Source organism: Rissa tridactyla, chromosome Z (assembly GCF_028500815.1).
Source record: "Rissa tridactyla isolate bRisTri1 chromosome Z, bRisTri1.patW.cur.20221130, whole genome shotgun sequence".
In the NCBI taxonomy this organism is placed as follows: Eukaryota; Metazoa; Chordata; class Aves; order Charadriiformes; family Laridae; genus Rissa; species Rissa tridactyla.
The window spans coordinates 18,380,092-18,402,687 of NC_071497.1; the positions used below are offsets into that span (position 1 = coordinate 18,380,092).

At 41.0% G+C, this 22,596-nt stretch overlaps 1 protein-coding gene across 7 annotated transcripts in view; it reads right to left on the reverse strand.

Annotated features, from left to right (window-relative positions):
• SEMA6A (semaphorin 6A) overlaps positions 1 to 22,596 on the reverse strand; it is a 120,224-nt gene that overhangs the window by 93,549 nt on the left and 4,079 nt on the right. The window lies entirely within an intron of this gene.

A 22,596-nucleotide genomic window follows, 5' to 3' on the forward strand; every position in this document is an offset into this window, starting at 1 on the left:
GGATTTGGTTGAGCTGCAGTGAAGATTAGGAGCTTGTCAATACCGGGATCCTGAGGAAAGTCAACACAATTGAAGAAAGATGTGAATTCTAAGTTAATTCTTAAAACATACTAATCTTCCAAAGCATGCAGAGTTAAGTTGAGGTAAGGCCACTTCAGAATAAGATCACTCATACAGGGATCAATGCACTTTAATTAAAGCATAGTTGTAGACAATGAGCCTTACCTATGTCCTGGAGAATAAGGACATCGTGACAAACAGAAAAGAAGATATGAGGAGATAAAGGACACAGAGAAAATAAGAGACCTGAAAAAGTCTGGTTGGCAAAAAAATGGTAAGACTTTGGACTAGCTGACCGGATCTTTGACGTCCTCATCTGTACTCAGTTTCCCCAAAACCCTTAAAAGTAGGAGTGATATTTGGCATTGCTGGTAAATTGTAGAAGTTTATTCTGCAGGTTCAGCAAGAGATTACATCCTAGAAGGTTCCTGTAGATGTTGTGAAGATCACATAGCCGGCTGTGGCTAATCAGCTGGATATCCTGTGCATTACTACAGGAAATAATGAAAGCAGCAAAGGCATTTCAAGTAAGAGCACAGGATATTTCACCTCCCTTGTTCCTGTTGTTTAAAAATTTAGCTGAGGCAGTAAGACTGCAGGTCTTTGACACGCATTGGACTGTTCCTTCACACACGGACCCACTTCCCACCTCAACCCTGCCAGCAAGTTCCCCTGATTCTTTTCCAGCTACCCATATGACATCTGCACACACAAGGTGTTTGCTTCCCTTGCTCCTTTCAGATAAAAGCTTTTTGAGATGTTTTTCAACTGTAAAGCTTGCTACAAGAGCTCGCTGAACAAATAAAATAAAAGTACTTCTTCTCAAGTAACTGTTGTTGAATTCCCTGATAAGGAAAAAGCCCCTCCAAACAACTGCCTGATGTGGGGTAACTCTTCCCACCGTCTCCAGCCAGCCACGTCTGGAGTCTCTGTTTACCCTGGCAGAAGGCGGCTCCAGCCCTATCAACAGAGAATTCAGTCCTGTGGAGTGCAGGTGCTGTACTCAGAAAGGCATGCAAAAATGCTGAGGTCTCCTGTAATTAGTTTTCAGGTTAAGTCTGGCAGTTTAGTATGTTTTATGTGCAATGAGTAACAAAAATAAAAATGGTGTTCTAAAATTACAGGGAGTTGGGGAAAAAAAAAAAAGTTGTTAAGAAATATTTCCTTACCCTTTCTTGTTTCAAGGTAAAGAACTATTTCTGCTTTTGAACTGCAAGCATAAACAGCACTTTTTTGTCCAGCTCATAGAAGAAGTTTTTTTGTTTCAGACCCTTTCAGTGCTGTCATCGCGGCTCCAAGGGTAAACTGGACACAGATCTCTGCAGCTGAGGCACAGAAAGACTTTTTCAGAGAGAGAGAGTTGTTTAATGTTGGCACAGAGCTGCCAGGTTGTGTCCTTAACTACTGCTTCCCAAAACACCACTGTACGGGAAATAAAGAAGGGAAAGCAGCCACGAACAATGCATCTCTGCGTCCTACCGATTTCCAGAAATAGTACGGCCAGTCCCTGGCTGTGACATGGTTTTCACACACCTCTCCCCAACACATCCCCAAGCCAGGCTTTCGAAGCCGAGGGCTGCTCTAAAGGCTCACCTGTGCCACATGCAGGATTCCCACAGGTTTCTGACACTCTGAGGGATCTTAAAAGCTATTAAAAGCAATGGGAACTTTCTTCTATAGAGCCTGCAGTCAGGTTCTACAGCTTCCCTCACCGCCCCTCCCCCCCGCCCTTCAAACCCTGAAAATTACAGTATTGTTACTTCTCTAAAGCAAGGAGTTTCAAAGAGCTGCAAATTAGCTATGTGAGACTGTGTTCAATAATACCTTCTAACCACTGTGAATTCCAGGAGATTCATTCCCACTGACTGACTTTTATTTCAAAAGCGTTCATACGCTACAATTGTTGGCTGCAAATATGGTTTCTACATGAACTGAAGAAGTAAGGTGTTTTTCATGATAAATAATTATCAAATATTTGGTCTTTCTGTGAGGGAGAGAGATACCACTTAGCATCATTTTAAAGTATCTATGTTACCTGGAGGCTATATACTGTTTTTGAAAGCGGGTGCAAAATCTTAATATCCCTAACATCCATAAGCCTACCTGATTCATTTGTGAACGTCACCAAAAAATAGTCCTGTTCACAGTTTTTTATACTCCTTTTCACTTTCTATACAGAAATACTCAAGTAAACGAGTTCATTTCCTGGAATATTCCATAGGAGCAGTAAGTATTACTTTGTGCAAGCTTCATATATATTGATAAGGTAAAACAACAGTGAGCCTATACATCAAAAAAGGGACTTAGTTTATTACAAGACTCTGAAAAGCAGAGCCCTGTGCTGACAAAGCCACAGGGCTTCTGCACAAAATCACCAAGCGCCAATTGGGAAACCTCTGCGCACTGAGCCATGACGATGCTCCTCCCGTTGCTACACTCCACTGCCTACATACAGGGGGTGAAAAATGCTGTTCCTTCTCAGTTTGCTCTACAAGAAGAGCACATAGCTGGTGCGGGCACAGGGCTGCTGCAAATCCATTCACCAGGCAGTAAATGTACTTGCAGCAAATTTACTGGACCCATTCCCAGCTCTTTAGCAGATTTTTTTAATAGGGTCATTGCTACATGTGCTGGTGACTGTGGAACTACCCTCAGCCTATTCTGAGAGACATTCACTTTTTATATTTTTTTCCTTGGTGAGCCCTGATTCTCTAGCTTTGGCTCCTACTTTCAAATGCAATAGGATTGACAATCAGATGTGAGTTCCGAAAACTGTTTTTTTTTTTAAAAAAAGGGTTCACTGCAGATGATACTTCTTTTCCCAGTGACAGTCTGATTGCTGATGACAGCCTAAATTTCTTGTATAAAGTTCAAGAATCAAACTCCAATGTCACTGCTCTTCCTGTTCTTCATGAGCTCTAAAAAAATATTTCCCAAGTCACGCTCTTCCCAATTTCCCTCTCATGCTGCCCTCGCACTCCTGAATTTTTTGAGTTATTCTTCAGTTTTTTCTCAGAAATACACATTCACTGTCTAAAAGATCCACAGAACGTGAGATCCTTTTTTTAATTTTGTATTTAAATATGCAAAGCAGATGCAGATGTTTGCTTGCATTTTTCAACCATCTGCTTTAATAACTACAGGATGGACTCTACAGTGACCTTGTTCTCCAGTCCCATAGTCTATGAATAAAGCTGTTTAAAACATGACTTACATCCAATGACTGATGTACAAGAAACCCATCACTAAAGAGGCCTGGAGTCTGGAGGCACACCATTAGTTCCACATGCTGTCTGCTCACAGGGAATATCTCCTTGTTTACTCTGATATACCTGACAATGAATGAACAGTAACAGCAAAGTTTATAAGCTCTTTATTTCTTTACTCATCAAGTCATCTTTTGTGTAAAGTGGCACCTAACAAAGACACAAACCTTTTTGAAGCTGGAGCACCTCTCCTATGAAGACAGGCTGAGAGAGCTGGGGTTGTTCAGCCTGGAGACGAGAAGGCTCCAGGGAGGCCTTATAGCCCCTTCCAGTACCTGAAGGGGGCCTACAGGAAAGCTGGGGAGGGGCTGTTTGCAAGGGCATGTAGCGATAGGACGAGGGGCAATGGTTTTAAACTAGAGCTGGGTAGGTTTAGATTAGCCATTAGGAAGAAGTTCTTTACACTGAGGGTGGTGAGACACTGGCACAGGTTGCCCAGAGAGGTGGTGGAGGCCCCATCCCTGGAGACATTCAAGGCCAGGCTTGATGAGGCTCTGAGCAACCTGGTCTAGTTGAAGATGTCCCTGCTGACTGCAGGGGGGTTGGACGAGATGATCTTTAAAGGTCCCTTCCAACCCAACACATTCTATGACTCTATGAAGATAACATAAGAACCAACAGTAGATCATTTGCCAGCCAATGCAACATGTATTTATACCTTTAAAGAAAAGCTTTCCTGTGTGCCAGTGTTGCTAACTCCTTCAATTTTTATCACAAGACTATATAACATTGGGTATTTTCTTTGATGCTCTGGTTTCTGGAATCACGATAGCAAATGAATTTCTAGAAGTCAGAAAGCAACTCTTCAGTCCCTCGGGCTGAGTTGCAAGCTTTCCTGTTTCCTCATTTTTGAAGACCTGACCAGTAGAGCTCGGCAACATTGTGCCTCTTCGTTTTTCCAGTGACTCCAGAAAATCACCACTCTCCTCTGAATGTTACGAAAGACTCGGTGACATACTTCATTGCCCCTTGTCAGACCCAGGCTGAGGAATTCAAATCACCGATAAAACCCCAGCTTTTCGAGCACCACTTCTTGCAGACAGAGGTGAGCTGCTTGTGGGCCTGGAGCAGAGCTCGGCGCAACCCAGCAGAGCCAGGTGAGGGGCAGAGCAGGCCGGGATGGCGGCACCCGATGGGCTGGTTCTACCCAATGCCAACAGTCCATGGGGATTTTGCATCAACAGAAGCAAAGAAAAGACCTGTTCTGCCTATTCTGGTAAGCAAAAAGCACAGACCTGGTGCCTGCCCTTCGCAAGTGTGCTGCACCTGCCAGTGCCATCGACTGCACCAGGCACTCCTGAATATTCAGCAGTTCTGAAAGTCGTGACATCTCCTTTAAGCCTCCACAGATGCAAACAAAGCTAAGCCGTCAGAGCAAAGCCCTGGAGAAAATAAAACATTAAAATCTCTGTATTTGTAAGAGATGGAAAGTGATCAAATGCATCTCCAGTAGAACATTCCCTTCAGCGTTAACCTTTATTATTACGCAAAGTAATAAAATGGATTGCTCTTTAGAATTTCCACTAAAAACACAGAGCAAGTAATTAATATTGCACATCTTCATGTCCCTATATAGAAAAAATAATATCTTTTTCTGTTTTGAAAAAACTAGACAGTGTATTTAGTGGTTAGAACCAAGTCATGATAACTGAAGGGATCAGAATGATAACACCTCTGCCCACAGCGCCTTCCCTGACAGTCCAACTCTCCCAAGTACAGCCTGCAAATAGGTCTCTGATAATTAACTCACATCCTCTTCTACATAATCAAAGAAAAATTATTTAGCTGTATTTCCATTTTACTTTACAATGTCTAGATCAGTTCTCATACATACTAAATATTAATGAACCACCAAGAAATAATTAAGGAGATCATCCCATATAACATACCTCTATCCTTCAACACCTTTCACCTGAACACAAATTTTAATGTCTGCAGATTTTCGTAATCTCTCTAATACAATCTATTCCTAATGCCAATTTCTGAACCTGCAATTTTCTCATACGGAAGACACAGACGGAAGCAGCACTTGTTTCCATTTAATGACCGCAAATGAAATGAGCATCTAGCCTGATGGTCACCACACATTCAACAACACTTAACCAGGACTGCCAAAAGGTTATAAAGAGAACTATCTCTCAGGTACTAGTTGATACCAGCAGACCAGCAGTCCTTTAATTCTTGGGCTGGAAATTAGCACTATGAAGTAACCGTGGGAAGTCATGAATCATTCTGCTGTACAGAATGTCCGTGAAAATTACTGTGTCACCAAGGTGGCATATGGTTATCTCAGCTTTTCCTTTATTATTTTGTTGACCTGACCCCAGCAAAGAGAATTTTTTCATTCAGTCTGCATACAAACCTCCACCAGTAACTCTTTGCCTGGACAGCAGACCAAGGCACGCATCCGAAACTCCCCACACCACCACAACATTGGAATGGACATATTGGCTGTTACAACCCAAAGTACACCTACCCGGGTATCCCATCTCTAGCAACAATGGTCAACAAACCTCCAGAGAAGAGCCACGAACAGAAGAAACATATGGAATGCTTGTAGCATTTCACATGTTTAAATTGTCTTATGGCTTTGTACCATTTTTCATATATTTTTGTGAATATCCCACTTAAGCGCTTTAGCTAGCTAGTACACCTATTTACAGAGGTGGATAGAGAGGGGAAGGAAGGAAGAAAAAAACAGTAATTAATTAAAAATTATAAACCGTGATATGACCCAGTCTAGGGTTTTTTAGGCACATTACTGCTTTACATTCTGATACCTACATAAGTCACACAACTAGGAGGCAAGTAGCGTGTTTCTCCTTGGAGGTATGGAAATCTCCTGCTCTGCATACTGTGGAGCACTGATGCTTGATAGGGAGCAGTGAGTGAGCAGACACAAATCACCTGGGGGTCCAGCCATCTGCCTCTCACCCTGCCACATCAGAGGATCTCAGCTTTAAACCTATTTTCCTACCTCAGCAAAAAATGTGTTTTACCTTTGGCAAACGTACTTCTAGATAGGACACTCTTCATTTGCTGGGTAAAAAGGCAACCTTCCTATCCTGGGCTGGGTTTTGGGTTGGTTTTTTTTTTTTCACTTTCATAAAACGGCAGCAGCCTGAAGCTGTTCAAGAAAGCTGAAATGGTTAAAGTAATCTTGAGGGAGAATTAGGAAGCAAAGTGCAAGTAAGGTGGTCAAAAGTGTGTAATAAATGCTACTTAACCTCTGACTGTCATTCATCATGGATGTCACTGAGCATGTGTGGCATATACAAAAACACTACTAAATTTCACAAAAGGCCTTTCCCACATGGGTTTTTTTTTGCTTCTAAATTGTAAGTTTGGTCTGGGTCAGGCTTTACTTTTTAAATTGCCTTGCATTATCTGGCTTAGAAGGAACAAAACCATATTTTACAAACTTTATCTCAATGTTGATAAAGCTTAATACAAACTCAGCAATTGCTTACCAAATCTCTTCCCTCAAGACCACCCTGAAACTCTAAACAAGTCAAAAGGGCTGCACTGAGAATAAATATCAAAGACATTGCCAACTTTGTCTTTCTATTTAATTAGCAGACAAGCTCATTAGCAGAAGAGCTGTATCGGAGAGCCTGCCTGCAGCCCTTGCTCACATCAAGGACTGGGAGAAGTAGGTTGCCATCACACATGCAGAAAGCCGCCCGGTGCTGGCAGCGATAGCAGTAGATGACAGAACTGGGGACAGGGAAGTCTGTCCACTAACAAAGGCGAAACGCTGCGGCACACTGTGCCGTAAAGTGAGATTTGGCATCTCTGGGGAGAAGCCAAACAATGGATTCAACAGCCCAGAGCACAACCGGCAGAGAACGTCCTTGCCCCGTTAACCGGGTGTATTTTCTGCATGAGGGAGGAGCGGGTGGGAAAGGCAACCCATGTCCTTAGCATCCGAATGCAGTCTTGTCCCACTGTGCACGCTGCGCCGGGTTACGCACTGTGAAAAAACCAACACGGACACGGGTGGTAAACAAACACTGCCATCAGAAAACATATGCGATACATGTGTGTGTGGGAGGGGGGAGAGTGTCTGCACCTAGTCTGCATGGCGAGGGGGGGACAAATTCACAATGCAGCCACGGCAGCCTGCTTCCTCGTTCAAACAGCCTGTCACTGAGCAGCAACGTCTGTAACTTAGCTAAGATTTTAGTACTTGTTCAGCATGCAGCAACTAATACCGACAAAGTGCTCCAAGAACTGAAAAGACTGCCTGGACTAAAGGCAGCTCGTTGCAGCCTCTCCAAGCAGGAGCGCGTCCACCTAATTATTGCTGGGACGTTGTCAAGCACATTTTAGCTTAAAATACAAACAAAGTCTTCATTTAAAATAATTTGAGGTGTTTTTTTCAACTCTTTTCTATTGAGAAAATAAAATTTGGGGGACTTGAGGAGTCACAGCTGTTACTAATCAAATTTATTTAAGAGAGCAACGTGAAACTGTGTTTGTGAAAGTTCATAATCACAGCAGAATTAAATCATTTTTACAGAGCATTTATTTGAAAAGTTCTGTACACAAACTTTGAATATGGCAGAGAATATTTCCCTCGCAGTTAAGGTTTGATTTCATTCCTGGAAACCGCTAAAAAAATGCTGCTCGCTTGCAGCAGGGTTCTTTATTTACACTCGGTTTTAGTTTTAAGACCTGTGACAAACACCAGATTGCTCACGTTCATCATGACGTAGGCAGAGCCGCCACACAGACTGCCCTGCCTCCTGGCACTACCTGGCCGGCATGCTGCACTCCTGGCTCACTCCAGAGCAGCCGGCTCGGCAGGTTTTTCCTCTGCGGACATCCTGGTCCGGAGCTGGAAAAGAGGCTTTGAACTTCACACGGCTCCTGGCACGTCAGCAGTTACAGCCGCAGTGTGACAATCACACCTTAAAATGACGATCCTTGGTCAATGTTATTCTTCCCCTACTACAAAGACCAACCCTATGCTTGTTGCCTGCACAAAGACAAGTCCTGCTCACCTCAGCAAGCGTTTTGGGTACCATAGAGACCTGGAGGCCTCCTGCCCCCCAGAGCCACCCGCTTCTCCCTTTACCTTCCCCACCCACAAAACCTCTCTTTTTTCAAAAGGTATAATATATCAAATCTAACTCTTAGGGTTTTTAACCTGTGTTGAGCTAGGCCTTTGCTTCCCCACTGACGCTACCGACAATTTTCCTAAACAGTGCCAGGTGCAGGGATTTTTTTTAAAGGAAGTTCTACTAGTTCAGTGGAAACTGGCCAAAAGCCACGAACTTGTTTCAGACAGCTGACCAGCCAGCTGCAAAGGGTAATGCCAATGCCCTTCCTTCACGGCTGCAAACAAGTCAACTCAATGTTGGCCTGGCAGCAAGAACATCATACAGCCCATGAGCAGCTTCCCTCAAAACACACGTATTGTAAAGCCTCCTTCCACCTCTTTGCCCAAAATTTATTACAACAAAATTGCTTACTGTACTTCTTTTCTGTGCCTCTTCTCTCTGTGCTGCTACGTGTCAATCTCTCTTCCGCACAGAAAAAAAACAAACGTTTTTCCAAGCCAATCACTCAAGATGCTCAGCAATGATGGAAAATCTTCTTTTCTCTACCAATAGCTTGTGAGAGGAGTCAAAGGAGTCTCGTGAGATTTCCCAGGGGCAAGGAGGAGAGTGTGGGGACAGAGGAGAGTCCCATCTGGGCTTTTTTCCTTCTCCACCTACTGAATCCTGTACGAAGGGTAAAGAAATCAGGCAGAGAGACAAATGATGTCACTTGCATCTCCCGTGTGCCATCTGGTTTTACCACTCCAAGCCTCCTATATACTTCAGACGATGACAGCTCATCAGAGAGGAATCGTCCCACGGCATACTGCCAGTTTGTAAGGTAGAGAGAGCAATGAAATAACTGCACTTTCATCCTGCCCTTCCCTCCCATACCTCAGCACTTTGGCTATCCCTCGGTACCAATATGGTTATACACCTACAGCTATTCCCTTAATCCCTCTGTTTCTAGAAACCTTCCACCCCTCACTCTCAACCTTATACCTACTTTCCTTGCTCCCTATAGCCATTTTTTCCTTAAAAATTACTTTATGTATCTGTGTTTGTTCCACTGCTCGTGGGCGTAGTTGGGAGTTGGGATCCAGCAAGAGCAGTACGGTACCACAGCTGTATCCCCTCATAATTTCAAGGGTTGTTGACTTACTCGGTCATGATGTTATCTTTTCAAAGATAATGTTTTTGAGAGATTACACACACCAAAAGCACTGATAGGCCTCCATAAATTTAACTTGAACTTAATTAGACGGGGAGCACCTCTCAAAAACTTCTTTCTCATCATTAAAATATTTTGCGTGAAGCTTCAGTCAAAAAAATGTGGTCAAGATAAAGCGATACCTCAACCTAGATCATCTTAGTGGTTTTGCTATGGGGGGGGAAAAATTCTCCAAATTATTCATAGTGTTCTTGCAATCTCTCTTACAAGCTCTCAGAGCAGGCATTAACCTGACACACAAACTTTTCCAAATATTATTAACACTTCAAAGACACCACAAATATTGAAGTAGATAAATTCTCTATTACTTATTCTCCTCCAATGTATCCTTCAGCAGGACAACACAGCTTCCCATCTTTTGCCTGCTGAGTTAATGCTGAAAATATGCATTAGGTATGAAGTACTCAGTTCAAGAAGGTGGTCTCATTTAAACTGATAAAAAGTAAGGATTTTTCCTGCAGTTAAGGGAGACATCTTGTTCTTAATTTTCCATTTAGTCTTGCAGGTTACAGAAAAACATTTAATCTTTTTATATCTCACATTATAACATAAATTTGCAATGGAGTTTAAAGCAGAGAATGACAGCAGTGACTTTAAGACGTCCTAGTGTTTTCTAAGCTGTGGCCAAAGAGAGTGTCCTTGTTTCACACCTGTCGATGTCAATGGAAATACTGCAGAGCTCCTAGGAGATCACCGGTTCCATCATGAGCGTAACATGATATTTTATGGAGTATCCCACCTACTTCTTAAAAGATAATCTGTCTAGTTAGTATGAGCCACCTTGTCACTCAGTGGCACCTTCTGTTTCATCCTAACTGGTTTCACCACAGAGTTGCAGAAACCACCTTTCCTTGTCTGAACCGATGGGTGACACCTGAGCTGGAGCTGACAGTGTGTCTACAGAGCCAGGGCTGCTGGGACACCACTCTCGGCAAGATGACTTGGTGCTACAACACATTCTCCTCACACCTTGTGTTGGTCACACTGAGAATCCAATGCCCTCTCCAATGTACAACCTCCCTATTTTCCAGGCTATTCAGTGATGATTGAGATGGGCTTGGTGCCTACAGGGTCTGTGGTTTGTACTGAAGAGAACTGGAGGCTTCCACTCTTAACTTCTCCAAACATGAGTTACTAGTTCGCACAGAGTAGAAATCCAAATAAACAAATGCCTGGTCTGAAAAGTCTGATCTACCAGTGGGTAACAAGTGTGAGTGAAGCAATTGGGCAACATCTTTATTTGCAAATTAATTTCCACGCATCACCAATGCATTTCCAGTGCATCACCTTCCCAATGTACCCAAGAAGAGAAATTTTACAGTCTTCCATAATTCTTTCGGCACATCTGATTTATGTGTATATGCATGAGAGTTGGTTTTGTTCTAAGTCTCTAGACATTTTAGCCATGACATATTTTAAACACACACAACTCACTTTTTTTAAAAAAAAAACAACAGTGAGACCTGATCAGATGAGACTGAAGAACTGAGTGCTTTCTTTGTGAATGCATCACCTTCCTTACAGGCAATGCCAGCTGCTTGACAGCAGCTTTCTACCCAAGGCTTTGTGTAAAACCCCCTGCAGGCTTGCAGATCTAAGGCTGAGGTGTGAACTGGGGTTAGAAGCAAGCACCTGTCCATAGAGCAATCGCAGGATGCAAATACAAACACGCCAGCTTTTCAGAAAGGTCTTCCTCAGATGGGAGTCCACCATACCCTGGTAAAACAGGTGCAGGGGAGGCACAAATTTAAAGCCACATGGGAAGTCAAGAGCCCCAAATTCAGCACATAAGCACAGGCGTCTTGATCAGCCAGCTGCGCCCTCCTGCTGATTTCTCAGCCTGTGTGGGTCTCAAGGGATCAGCAGGAGTGGGAGCAGAAGTACCCCAAACATATAAAACTCTTTCTGTGGGTATCTTGCTTCGAAGTGAAAAACAAAACCAAAAACAAACCAAAAAAACCCAACGCCAAAAACAACAAACCAAAACCCCCCCAAAACATGCTAACCCTGGCAAGTTCTCTCTGTTAAGACCTGAGCACTTGGGCTTGAATCCTTAATGCAAAAGTACCTCTTGGATGGCTAAAAGAGCCACTTCCAGGATCTGCATTTTAGCTGTTCCGGATCCATAATATGACTATTGTTAAGAAAATGAAGACTGAAAGATGCTGTGTCTCAAGCAAGACACTAGTGAAATGGTTTAAAATAAGCACTGACCACATGGGACTGACCTGAGGCAATATCCACACCCAAATGCACACTATTTCTCAATAACTTAAAAAAATATTGGAAAACTGAAAATTAAAATGGCCTTAAATTCGTGGCTCAAACCCATTTTTAGCTGATTTCTAAGTCACTTTAAAATAAAGAATTTCTTGAATTACTATTTCTTTATTCTTCTTAATACTGGGACAACATACAGCTGCTGCAGTCTATTTTTTCTGCATCTTGCAAAAACTTTATATAATTCTAAATTCGGGAAGTTCTTTAAACATAAGAGTGTGTTTAAATACTCTTTGGAGCTACAGAAAATACACTTCATGCAAGCAAGGGGAAGTGCTAGAACTACTGCCAAAAACTATTAAATAGCTTGAAGCAATTTCTAGCCTCTTGTTTGAACAGAAGCAAAAAAAAAAAAAATGTTTAAAGGACATGGAATCTCTTTCTGTCTTCCCCTCTCTCTGAAATACCCAAGTAATTTTCCTTAAATTAATCTGTGCTTTTAGCCTCCCTTCCCTGTGATTAGTAAAGAACTAAGCAGTAAGAGAACAGGAGCTCAAGACAGACCAAGCGAATGTTAACCTGGAACACCGTTTTGCTAATATGCACAGCCACGGTTTCTGCTCAGTGCAAATTGTATTATTTTGTGTTCAAATGGTTGCACTTGTATAGTCTGATTGTCTTATCTATCCTGTAGGGCTGAGCAAAACAGTGCAACCACTGAAACTAAACATGAATTTATTTTCTGTAAAAGGAGGGCTGAGACATGAAAGCTGTGAAAGAATCTTGTTAGCGATTCCTTGTGTAGGCAGCATGTCTCACTTTAATCATATGCATTACGGCCTTTACCCATCGCTGCAAATTCACTCCGAGAGCTTTTCCGCACATCAGTTTGGCTAACCCACTTTCTAATGTCTCTTGTCTCTGCATAAGAAAGCTGAAAACTATATTGCTTCTTATACTGCAAACAGCAAGACAACACACACACGCACAAAATCAGTGCCTTTCACGAGCATGGCTTGTGTCCATCATTTCCTGTTTTTGTTCCATGTTTTCCACTACCATAGTTATCATCTGGACGCCTGAAGCGTCTGCACTGAGGTTCTGAAACACAAGAGGGCAGGCTACATGCAAAGGAAAAAGCACAGTGCGTTTTCCTGCTAGGTTTCACAATGTGAACAGCCCAGTTGAACAGCCTGTCGGAAAAAGATTAAAAGAGGCGCATTTCTCACTTTCAGAATAAAAACATGTGACCAAGCTCTTCTGTTTCTCTAAACAGTAAACTATTAGTTATAGCTGTACCCCTGCATTTAGAAACTGTGTCAAAAGGTGAAAGGTCTTTTTCTCTTGAAATCTGCAGCAATTTCTAAGGCCGCTATGTAACGGTAAGAAAAGTTACTTGCCCTCTTCCAGGCTTTGACATGCAATGTAATGAAAATGCAATGGATTCTCTCTCTCGGTAAATTCCACCAGTTGAAAGCTTTAAGGCCCTCCCCCCATAAATGTTATTTTGGTAAACGTGTTGTGTTCATTCTTACACAACCCTGGTTTTTAAGCGCGGGTAGCTGTGAGAGCAGGCTGTCATACGATGGTTGTCTGGAAGTAGGCAGCGCAGCTGCGAGGTAGCACTCCAGCCCCCCTACTAACATGTTCTCTGATGGTTTACTGTTGAAAAATTTCCAGTACTAGACTCTTTGAAGCAACAATATCAATTCAATGTGCAGATGCCGTCACAACGCAAGGCCTTCTTGATGTTTTTGATATTAATTTGCTCGTGAGTTAATTTCCTCCAAAAATTTTGTATTTCAGTAACTAACGACTCCTATGGAAGTCAGCAAGATTTATGTCACTGATATGAACAAGTCCGAGGTTAGCTTTTCTAGACAAATCCCATGCCTGGTGAAAGAAATACGGACCTGCAATCTGAAGCAAAACCGTGCCCTCATTTTTCTGTTTGATGTTAACAGATGAAAAGTTAGATCCTGCTAACCCATATTTTTGTGCCTCAGCCCAGTTCCTTTGCACTTATCTACGTGAGCCATGTAATTGGTTCTGATGCCCTATTCGTGTAAGCTAAGGCAACTTGTTTGAGTAGAGGTTTACGGCTGAGAATCCAGATACTTGGATCGTGGGAGCCTGGCACAAAGGAGGTCAGGATTAGTCCTTCTAAAGAAACAGTGGTGTAAGCATCCACATAGGTGTTGCAGGTTTTGGAAAGTTCTTTAAGTTCTTTGACTGGGCCAACAACGAATTGTTTCATCTCTTTCAAACTAAAACAGATTACTGACCATTTATAGCAAAAAAAAAAAAAAAAAAGTCTAAAGAACTGATCTGCTATTCAAGGTAAATCAGTGCAAGCATTCTTGCAGAACCCTTCTCCAACATTAACAGTCTCACAGAGTCTACATTTTCCACCCTTCTGCAGCACATCACCAGCATTTAGTTGCACCAACATGTTACCAAAAAGGGCCTGGCCGAACTTGCTCTTTCACATAAACAAAACTTGAGTTGGGTGATACTTGGGGTTTTTTTTTGCAAATAATATTATCTCCAGGATTTTAGCAAGAGAGGTTATGACACAAACACAGATGAACACAAAACCAGTTGGTCAAACATGTAAAGGATGCACCGAAAAGGAATTAGAATTTGTGTGTCACAGAACTTATTTTATTCCACACTTTGCCTTTTATTTTTGAAGATTTTCAAAGTTTTTCTCTGTTAGATGCTTTAACGCATGTATGTAGTATTCTAAGAAAAATGTTCTGACAAATCAAAACTGCATTATTCTCACAGTCAGCCAGTCAGACACCAGCCTTCATCTCACACCTTCAGGCTGTTCGCTTCAGGATGGCTAAATTTGACTTTTGGACTATACATGATGTTGAGCAGGAACAGGATCTTTTTTTTTCTTTTTTTTTTTTTGTTATCTTGGGAAAGGAAGTGTTCTGGCAGTATCTCTAGGTCTTATGCTTAGAACAGGATAAAGCAAAAAAGACGACACCACCCTACAATATACGCGTCTCGTGACGGAATTAATCGGTGTATCTGAACATGCTGAACTTCCCTACAACAGAATTAAAAGGAAACACCTTGCAGATAATAATGAAAAAGTGTAGTAGCTCATGCAAAAATCTTTCCTCTTCCCACAACAGCTCTTTAAGGACTCAGTTCTTAACTTCTTTTTAAAGAAAAACAAATTCATATTCAAATTCAAGAATAATTTCACCGGTTGAGAAAAAAAGCGTCCCAAAGAATCATTAGAAAAAAGTTTATGTTCTTACTTCTTCGTGAAACCTGAAAAGACTCTCCTCTGTAGTTCCTTTCCAAGAACAAAAAAAATTCTGCACAATGTATTCCCGTAGAGGAAAGTCTAACTGCATGGACACAGTTCTTAAAAATATGTTATATAATCACCCTCCTCTAACAGACTACAGCAAATTTAAAAAATCCATTTAACTTTGGTCATTTCTGATTAATATGCTTAGGATCAGTAAGTTGCAATTGCAAAAGCTTTGCATTTGTAATTAATAAGTACAAATTATTGAGAAGCAGAATGAGTTGAACACTATTAAAAGTTTATACACATAGAACCAAATTCTGTTCATTCAAAAAACTAAATTCAGAAGTTGATTTTAATGCATGATGCCCTTCCTTCATTAGAGAGCTATGATGAAAAGCCAGTACTATGAAGACTATGACCTGAGGTTCAAGATTGCAGTTAAACAGCCTGTGATCCTCTATGTAATAAAAAAGACATTTTGAATCAAATACCAGGCTGCATTTAGCCATGCTCATGGCGTGAAGTATTTACCCAGGAAAGATGATCCCGTGGGACTCAACCTCTATTTTCCACCAGGCGACAGACACCGGGCTGTGCCCCGCATACAGGGCAAATGGCGTAAAAGCAGCTCCAGATGGCACAAAGGCACCCCATCCCATCTTTTTCTTTGCTGTGGCATTTTGGGACAGGGTGCAGCAGCATCCTCCTGGCCCCTGCCGATTGCAACCGCAGCATTTCCCAGGCAAACCCAGGCACAGGGCTCCGGCCACCCTCCCATCAGTCCCCCCCATCCAGAGGGACAGCGGGCAGGGGTGTACGCTGCCCACACCCAGGGACCGGGTGCAGGCACCCCAGAGTCGAAGGGGAGGACAACAGGTTCCTTTGTGAGCTTGCAGCCCAAGCCGAGCTTTAGCCTTCCAGGAATATTCAGGCAGTAAGATGCTAATTCAACACATGCAAGATTTGCAAAGCAAACTCCGTAAGACTGCCAAAAAGACACAAGTATAACAATTACTTTCCCAGAAATTATTATTTTCTTTCCTTGATGAGATGAGTACATCTGATGCTAAAACTCGGCAGCTTGGGGATGCAGAACTCCTCGTACGACCAACCATAAACAGAACTATATTGAACTGTAAATGGAGTGAGGGCTTGCTGCTGAGGTGTTCAGCAGAAACTCTTTCCAACAGGAACGAGACTGGGCCTCTACACTGACTACACAATCAGCATTACACACTTCTCTGTATCTTAGAGGTAAAAAATAAGTAATAAGGAATAAAAATCATTAACTAATGTTAAAGAAATTACAAACATACCTTACACAACTGCTTAAATTAATTTCTATGCAGACCAATTCTACATCTAACCTGAAACTAAATGGTGCAAATTTCGAGAAGAAAAACGCAAATGAATTTGTACCTCTACAGCTTTTGACCTAAGATATTTTTTCATTGCAACAATTTTCTTATGCCATCACCAGCTCCATTCCAAAGGGAACTACAAAACGGCCAGGGCAAATTATTTTGTTCTATCAGTCTGCCAATCTGCTAGATACATGCACATTGTGAGTTTAACAGGAAAAAGGCTGGGATTAGCTTCATGTAAAATATGCATATACAACAGGGTACGCAAAGGCCAGACTATAAAACAGAAAATTCCATACAATTACAGATTTTCTGTGCATCTACCAGCAAACAAAGCTTTGTCATCTTTAAAATTCATGTGAAATATCTGGACTTTAATTTGTTCCATTGGTAGGGCTCCTGAGGGTAGATTACAAATAACAGGCACGTGTTCTCAATCTGCTTGTTGATCTCACTTGAAAAATTGACAAGATTGGGTAGTAAAGAAAGACACAAGCTAAAGCTTTAAAACTCATCTTTGAATGCAAGTTAACCATCTGAAAGTAAAAAAGTGGCTAATTTTCCAGATTAGTTCCAATTATACCGAATTCTTTAATCTAAACTGCACAGTTTTTAACACGATTCTTTGCTTAATGTGAACATTCAAGGCTTTTCTATTTTTTTTTTGTGAACAGAAGATACGTATGAAGCCTATCTGTGTAAGAACCAAATTGGTTTATTAGAACTGGAGGGAAATCACTTAATTCTGGAGACGCTGTAATGTGAAGTGCAAAAGAAATGGGATTTAAATATCTGCTAAAACATATTTCTTACTCCTGCTCACACAGAAGTGATGAAAATTTTTTTCTCAATGGGAAAGTAAAAAGGAGACCATGATTTGCTTAGTGAAAAATATTCGTGCATTATTTTATATTACACATACTGATAAAACAATTACTATTCAGCACTACATTGACAAGTCAGTCTTCCAGCTACATTCCTGTTAGACCTATTTACTACTTTACCATTTTTCTCATTTGTCAAAAAAGCTATTTCTGACTGCTCACAGCTACGCATTTCTGAAAGTATGTTTTAATGCTGAATTTGTGAACAGATATTGAAACATTATTTTAAAAAAATACTGCCAATGACAACACACTGCTGAAAGAGCACTAGTTCTGTCTGAAAAAGTTTACTTCCCCTTTTCTACTTTGCAATTCAAGCTGCTTTGCAGCTAACAAAAGGGTACTTATTGTCATTTTATTAAATTTGAGGTAACAATAAACATTAACTCGGTCTCAAACATGATGTCATGCTGTATGTATCTAGGTTAAAAGAGAACGTAAAACAAATTACCTGGATTGCTTAGGAAACCCTAAATGCCCTAATTTACCCAACCATTTATCAGCAGAACTAATGAAAAGCCTTTCTTGCTCTTGCAATGGGAAAAGGTAGCCATTAGTCTCTGAAGTGTACAATTTTACCAGCAAGACAAAACAAAAAGCAAATCTTGGGAGTAAATATCAGCTGGATGTTCACATAACAAGGTCCAGAGAGACATATCCAGAAGTTTCCCCTTTTAATCCAACTCTGAATAATGCTGGATGCTGTTCTCTGTTCCTTCAGAGCTCTACTACTGCCAAAATAACTGCAAGGCTTGCAAGTCCGAATATATCTCAAGCCTTTCCCAAGGCACCCCAACACTATCTGAGGCACTGAAACTATGGCAACCGAATAAGAAAGCAGCTTCCATGATTAATAGATGAAGATCCCAGCGACAGTGCCTAGCTAGGCCATAATTCAGGAATGCAGGAGGAATTAGCATAGAATCCATCTCAATCTACCAATAAAAAGTAGATTTTGAAAGGCATCAACAAAACAGCAATTTTTTTCTGCTAAAAAAAAATATTCTATAGAACTATAAACTGTTCGAATTCTCATTAACATTTCAATGAACGGCTGCCTCGAGTGCAAGAAACGGATAAATGTTTGTGAACAATGGTGAAGGAACCAACATAGCAAATTTCCCATCTGACTATCAAAGCCATATGTAGGAATACTCAATATATAGAACAACTGAGTGAAGCTGAGCAGGCGGGGATAAGAAAGTAGAAATGATGTTTGCTGCAGTCAGGAATATATTTGGACACAGTTTTTCCCATTGTGTTGGGTATTCATATATGAGAGTACTTTGAGTCTGTCAGGGTAATTGCAAAATTGATGAGGGTTAGGAATATCTTTTTTTTAAAATGCATAACCAAACTTCCACTATTATCTCCAGTAAAAATACTAGTATTATAGATCTCATCCACTAGATGGTCTCAGACTAAGGTGAAAGGGCATAATAAAAATATTCTTTGTTTCTTTCCACTTTCATAAACATAAAGTTCTCACAAAAGGCAACTGGCTACAGAGATCATAAAAGCATAGGAATGGTTTTTTTGCCCATATCACACAAAGGGTATAACCCTGCAGTCAAGGCACAGGCCTACCTGGGGAGGGGAACCAAAGGCTTCCCATATGGAGGAGACCACGCATGCTGCCATGTCGCACGATGTGCTGCAATGCTGTGCATCTGCCCCTGGAAACTCTTTGACTCCAGCATTGCATGAATGTTGTAAAACTATATTTCTGTAGAAAGTTCCTCAGTAGCAGTTTTGTTGGTAGCTAAAAAAAAACCTGAAAAAATGGCATGGGGTAGTCCATGATACGTGAATTTCAAGTATCTAGTATAAATACTCTATATAGAAATGCCTATTATTAACAATACTTTTAAAGGAAAGGTCATCGCTGAATGTAGTGAATTACCATATGTCTTCACTCTAGAGATACAGCAACTGGCAGTTCTGTTAATAGCTGGTTTATCTACTTCATTTTACATCTCTATTTCAGCCACTAAAGAAACACTTTGAGGCTTGGGGAAAAATTCCTTTCATACAAAAATGACTCTGTATTGACACAGAGCATAGTACACACCTCCTTTTTGGCTGATAAATAACTACAGTTCTACACCGGGAAAGACTTCAAGAGGTTTTACAGTCAATTACGGGATAATTCATGTTGGGTTTTTCTTGTTTTCTTCTTCCTTTTTTGAAAGCTGGTTTTTTTATCTAGTTCTTTTTTTTATTAAACTATAGCTGGAGCTAAACTTTAGATTTCAGAGGGCAAGAGTCTGGCAGCCTCATTTATGTTCATCTGCTACATGAAAGCTGAGAATATGATTATTTTATGGGGGGATGGATCTCTCATGCCCTTCCCTATTTCCAATGGCCCCACTACTAATAGTTAGCAGTCTTTAAAAGTCTGAAGGAACAAAACTTGCAAATGCTTCTATGCCCGTCTTTCAGTGAACCCCTCCTAAGACTTCCAGAATACCCTGATGTTGTAGGTGAGTATCTGTTTTCTATTCTTTTTCTCCCTCAGTTCCCATACCACATTTAATTTCGAATCCTTTCACGTCTTCCAGCTGCTAAAATAGGATAGGCAAATGAGCGGCTTGGGAACTCCAAAAGACACACGGGACATGCAATATGTATAATTATAACACAGTAGGTGGCACTCTTCCCTTTAAATCCTAAATCAGTGCCTTGGAGCTGTGCTGCCATACTTGCCATGTTGCAATCAAGACCCAAACCCAAAGAATTGTTCACCATGGACAATTCAACATCCCTTAATGCTGCATAAATGTGAACATTCAGTTGTTGCCATGGCCATAGGTAATGGTTTAGTTTTCTCACAAGACAGCACATAAAGAAAACAAAGACATGCAAACTCCGGTCTGCCAGGTTTGCACTTGAACTGGTCAAGTCCACTTCTGCCTTCACAGACCCTACGCACGTCTAAGCTGTTCCTCACTCGAGAGACTGGGGTGACAGGCCGAAAAATAAAAATATTCCTACAGAGAAGTGTCAGGCTCAGGCCCGGGCTTTCCCCCAGCTGCTTGTTTCTGCCTTTGAACATTGTTCATGGTTGCCGTACGCTGCCGATCAGCAGCCGGACTCCATGCTAATACTGACTGTATCTTACTGCCAAAATGATCTCTGTGTATGCCTCACCCATCTCAGAGTAATCCCGATACACAGAATTAATGAGCATAAAATGCTCAAATGGTCACCAGTAAAAAGCATTGCTTACTCCTCTTATTTTTCTGTCGCCCCGTCAAGACAAAGCTTATCACAATTTGTCAGACGCGACTTGCTCAGTAACATGGAGACCTGGGTCTGACTTAACAGTGAAGGTCAATCCAGAGTGAATGTACTGACACCATACCTTCCGGTCCTCAGCAAGTACTGATGGCCAACAGAGAACAGTATTTTCAGATTGGGGCCTAGATATGAAAAAAAAGTCCCTGTTTGAGTAATAGTTCAGCAACTGCCTTTAGTCTCAGAAAATTACTCGGGCAAGCAAGGCTTCACTGGGTGAACAAAGCTTACTTGGGCGAGTGACACTGGGAAGGATAAAGGCTAAAGATTTACCTCCTCAATAAATCAGTAATGTGAGGTAAAATACTGCAGTATCTGTATCAAATTAGGATAGTGAAAAATTCTGGTTTAGTATGGTTCACGTTTTTTCTAGCACATGCTGCGTGTAGTAGAGCTGAATATTATTTTCCAGAATTTATCCAGTTGTTTGTTTTCATCACTCTGCTATAGTGTATGGGAATCAGGTACTATACACAAAACATTTGTTTGGGTAGTATAACAATGTGTTCTTGCAAACAAGTTGGATGTGAGGCATGTATTAGCTCAGGTCAATTTAATCCTAAAACATTTTATGTCTCCCCTGCTGTAAACCATGTGAACTCCTTTCATGTGTATTTATGTATGGCTCTTCAAAACAAGATGACAAATTTCCCCTTCCCTTCACAAAACATGCACAAGCAAGTTCACAATCACCTACTTCCTTTTTAATGCAAACAGTTCTCCTCTGGATTTATCACAGGTCATTAATTTGATCTCTCTCCTTTTCTTTTTCTTTTTTTCTTTTTCTTTTCAACAATGAAGTCAACTCCTCATCCTTAGCCCGACCTACCTCCTTCTTCAGTCTTAAACTCCCAATAACTGCGATCCTCTATTTAGAAACACTAAGAGAGGACTATGGCTAATACTCACTTTCATCTTCAAGTAGCTAGAGATGTTAGCTACCCATGTTTCTCATAGATGTTACTGCCCAATTATTTTTTTTGTTTCAAGTAGTAGGAGTTCAGTTGATAAAGTTGCTTTTACCGTTAAGTAAGAATATAGTTTTAATCTACACTAATCAAGAACACATAGAACATCTGTGACCATATGATTCATCTTCCCTGAAAGTATTCACCCATGCTTCAAGGATCTGATTCCTACTATGTGAAAAGCAAATGTTGCAAATATACTTTACAGTATTACCTACTATTTTAAAATTCATTTAGCAGAAATGTCATCTGGGCATTCTGCTCCTGAACTAAACTTCCATGAAAGGCAGAGATTTTCTCCATGAAGAGTGGTGGAGAACGGAGATTAATGTTTTTATGCATAGGAAATTGTTTGGCTTTAAAGACAGTTAGTATATATTCTCTTTGTCTTATCCCTTATAAGAAGCTACTGTATTAAAACTAGGTTCCTTTTAGATAAAATTATACCCTAGACAGTGAACTGCCTTGGCAACTGTACTTTTTTAAGAGTGACAAATCTTCCCGATCTTACTGAATCTAGTATTTGCTTTCAACCACATACAAGGCAATTCCATGAAGAAAGGGATTTGCTGGAGGAGACCCAAATTTCATCACAATACACTAGATTAGTCTCATTAAAAAAAGAACTAAAAAAACCCCAACAGGAGTTAACCAGAGCAAGATCATTTTGCTTTTCTGATCTGAAAACAAATGGCAAAGGAAGCCCTGAACATGATAACAGCTGTATAAATCTTACTCTGAGAGAAATGTCACAGACTCCTCAAAATCTCCCTGAGTTCTGTGATTAAAAGAGCCTGACTCTGCTGGACTTTGTCACGCATATGCCAAAAGATTTACCCGCCAAATACAGATTACTTACATGAGAATGGCTCACTGGATGACACTTAGATTAAATGAATGCAAACCAAAAGCAGTCACTGAACTAATTTTTTGCAAAGACAGTGGGGAAAATCACGCCTCTAGCTACTACCTTTGAGGTTGGCT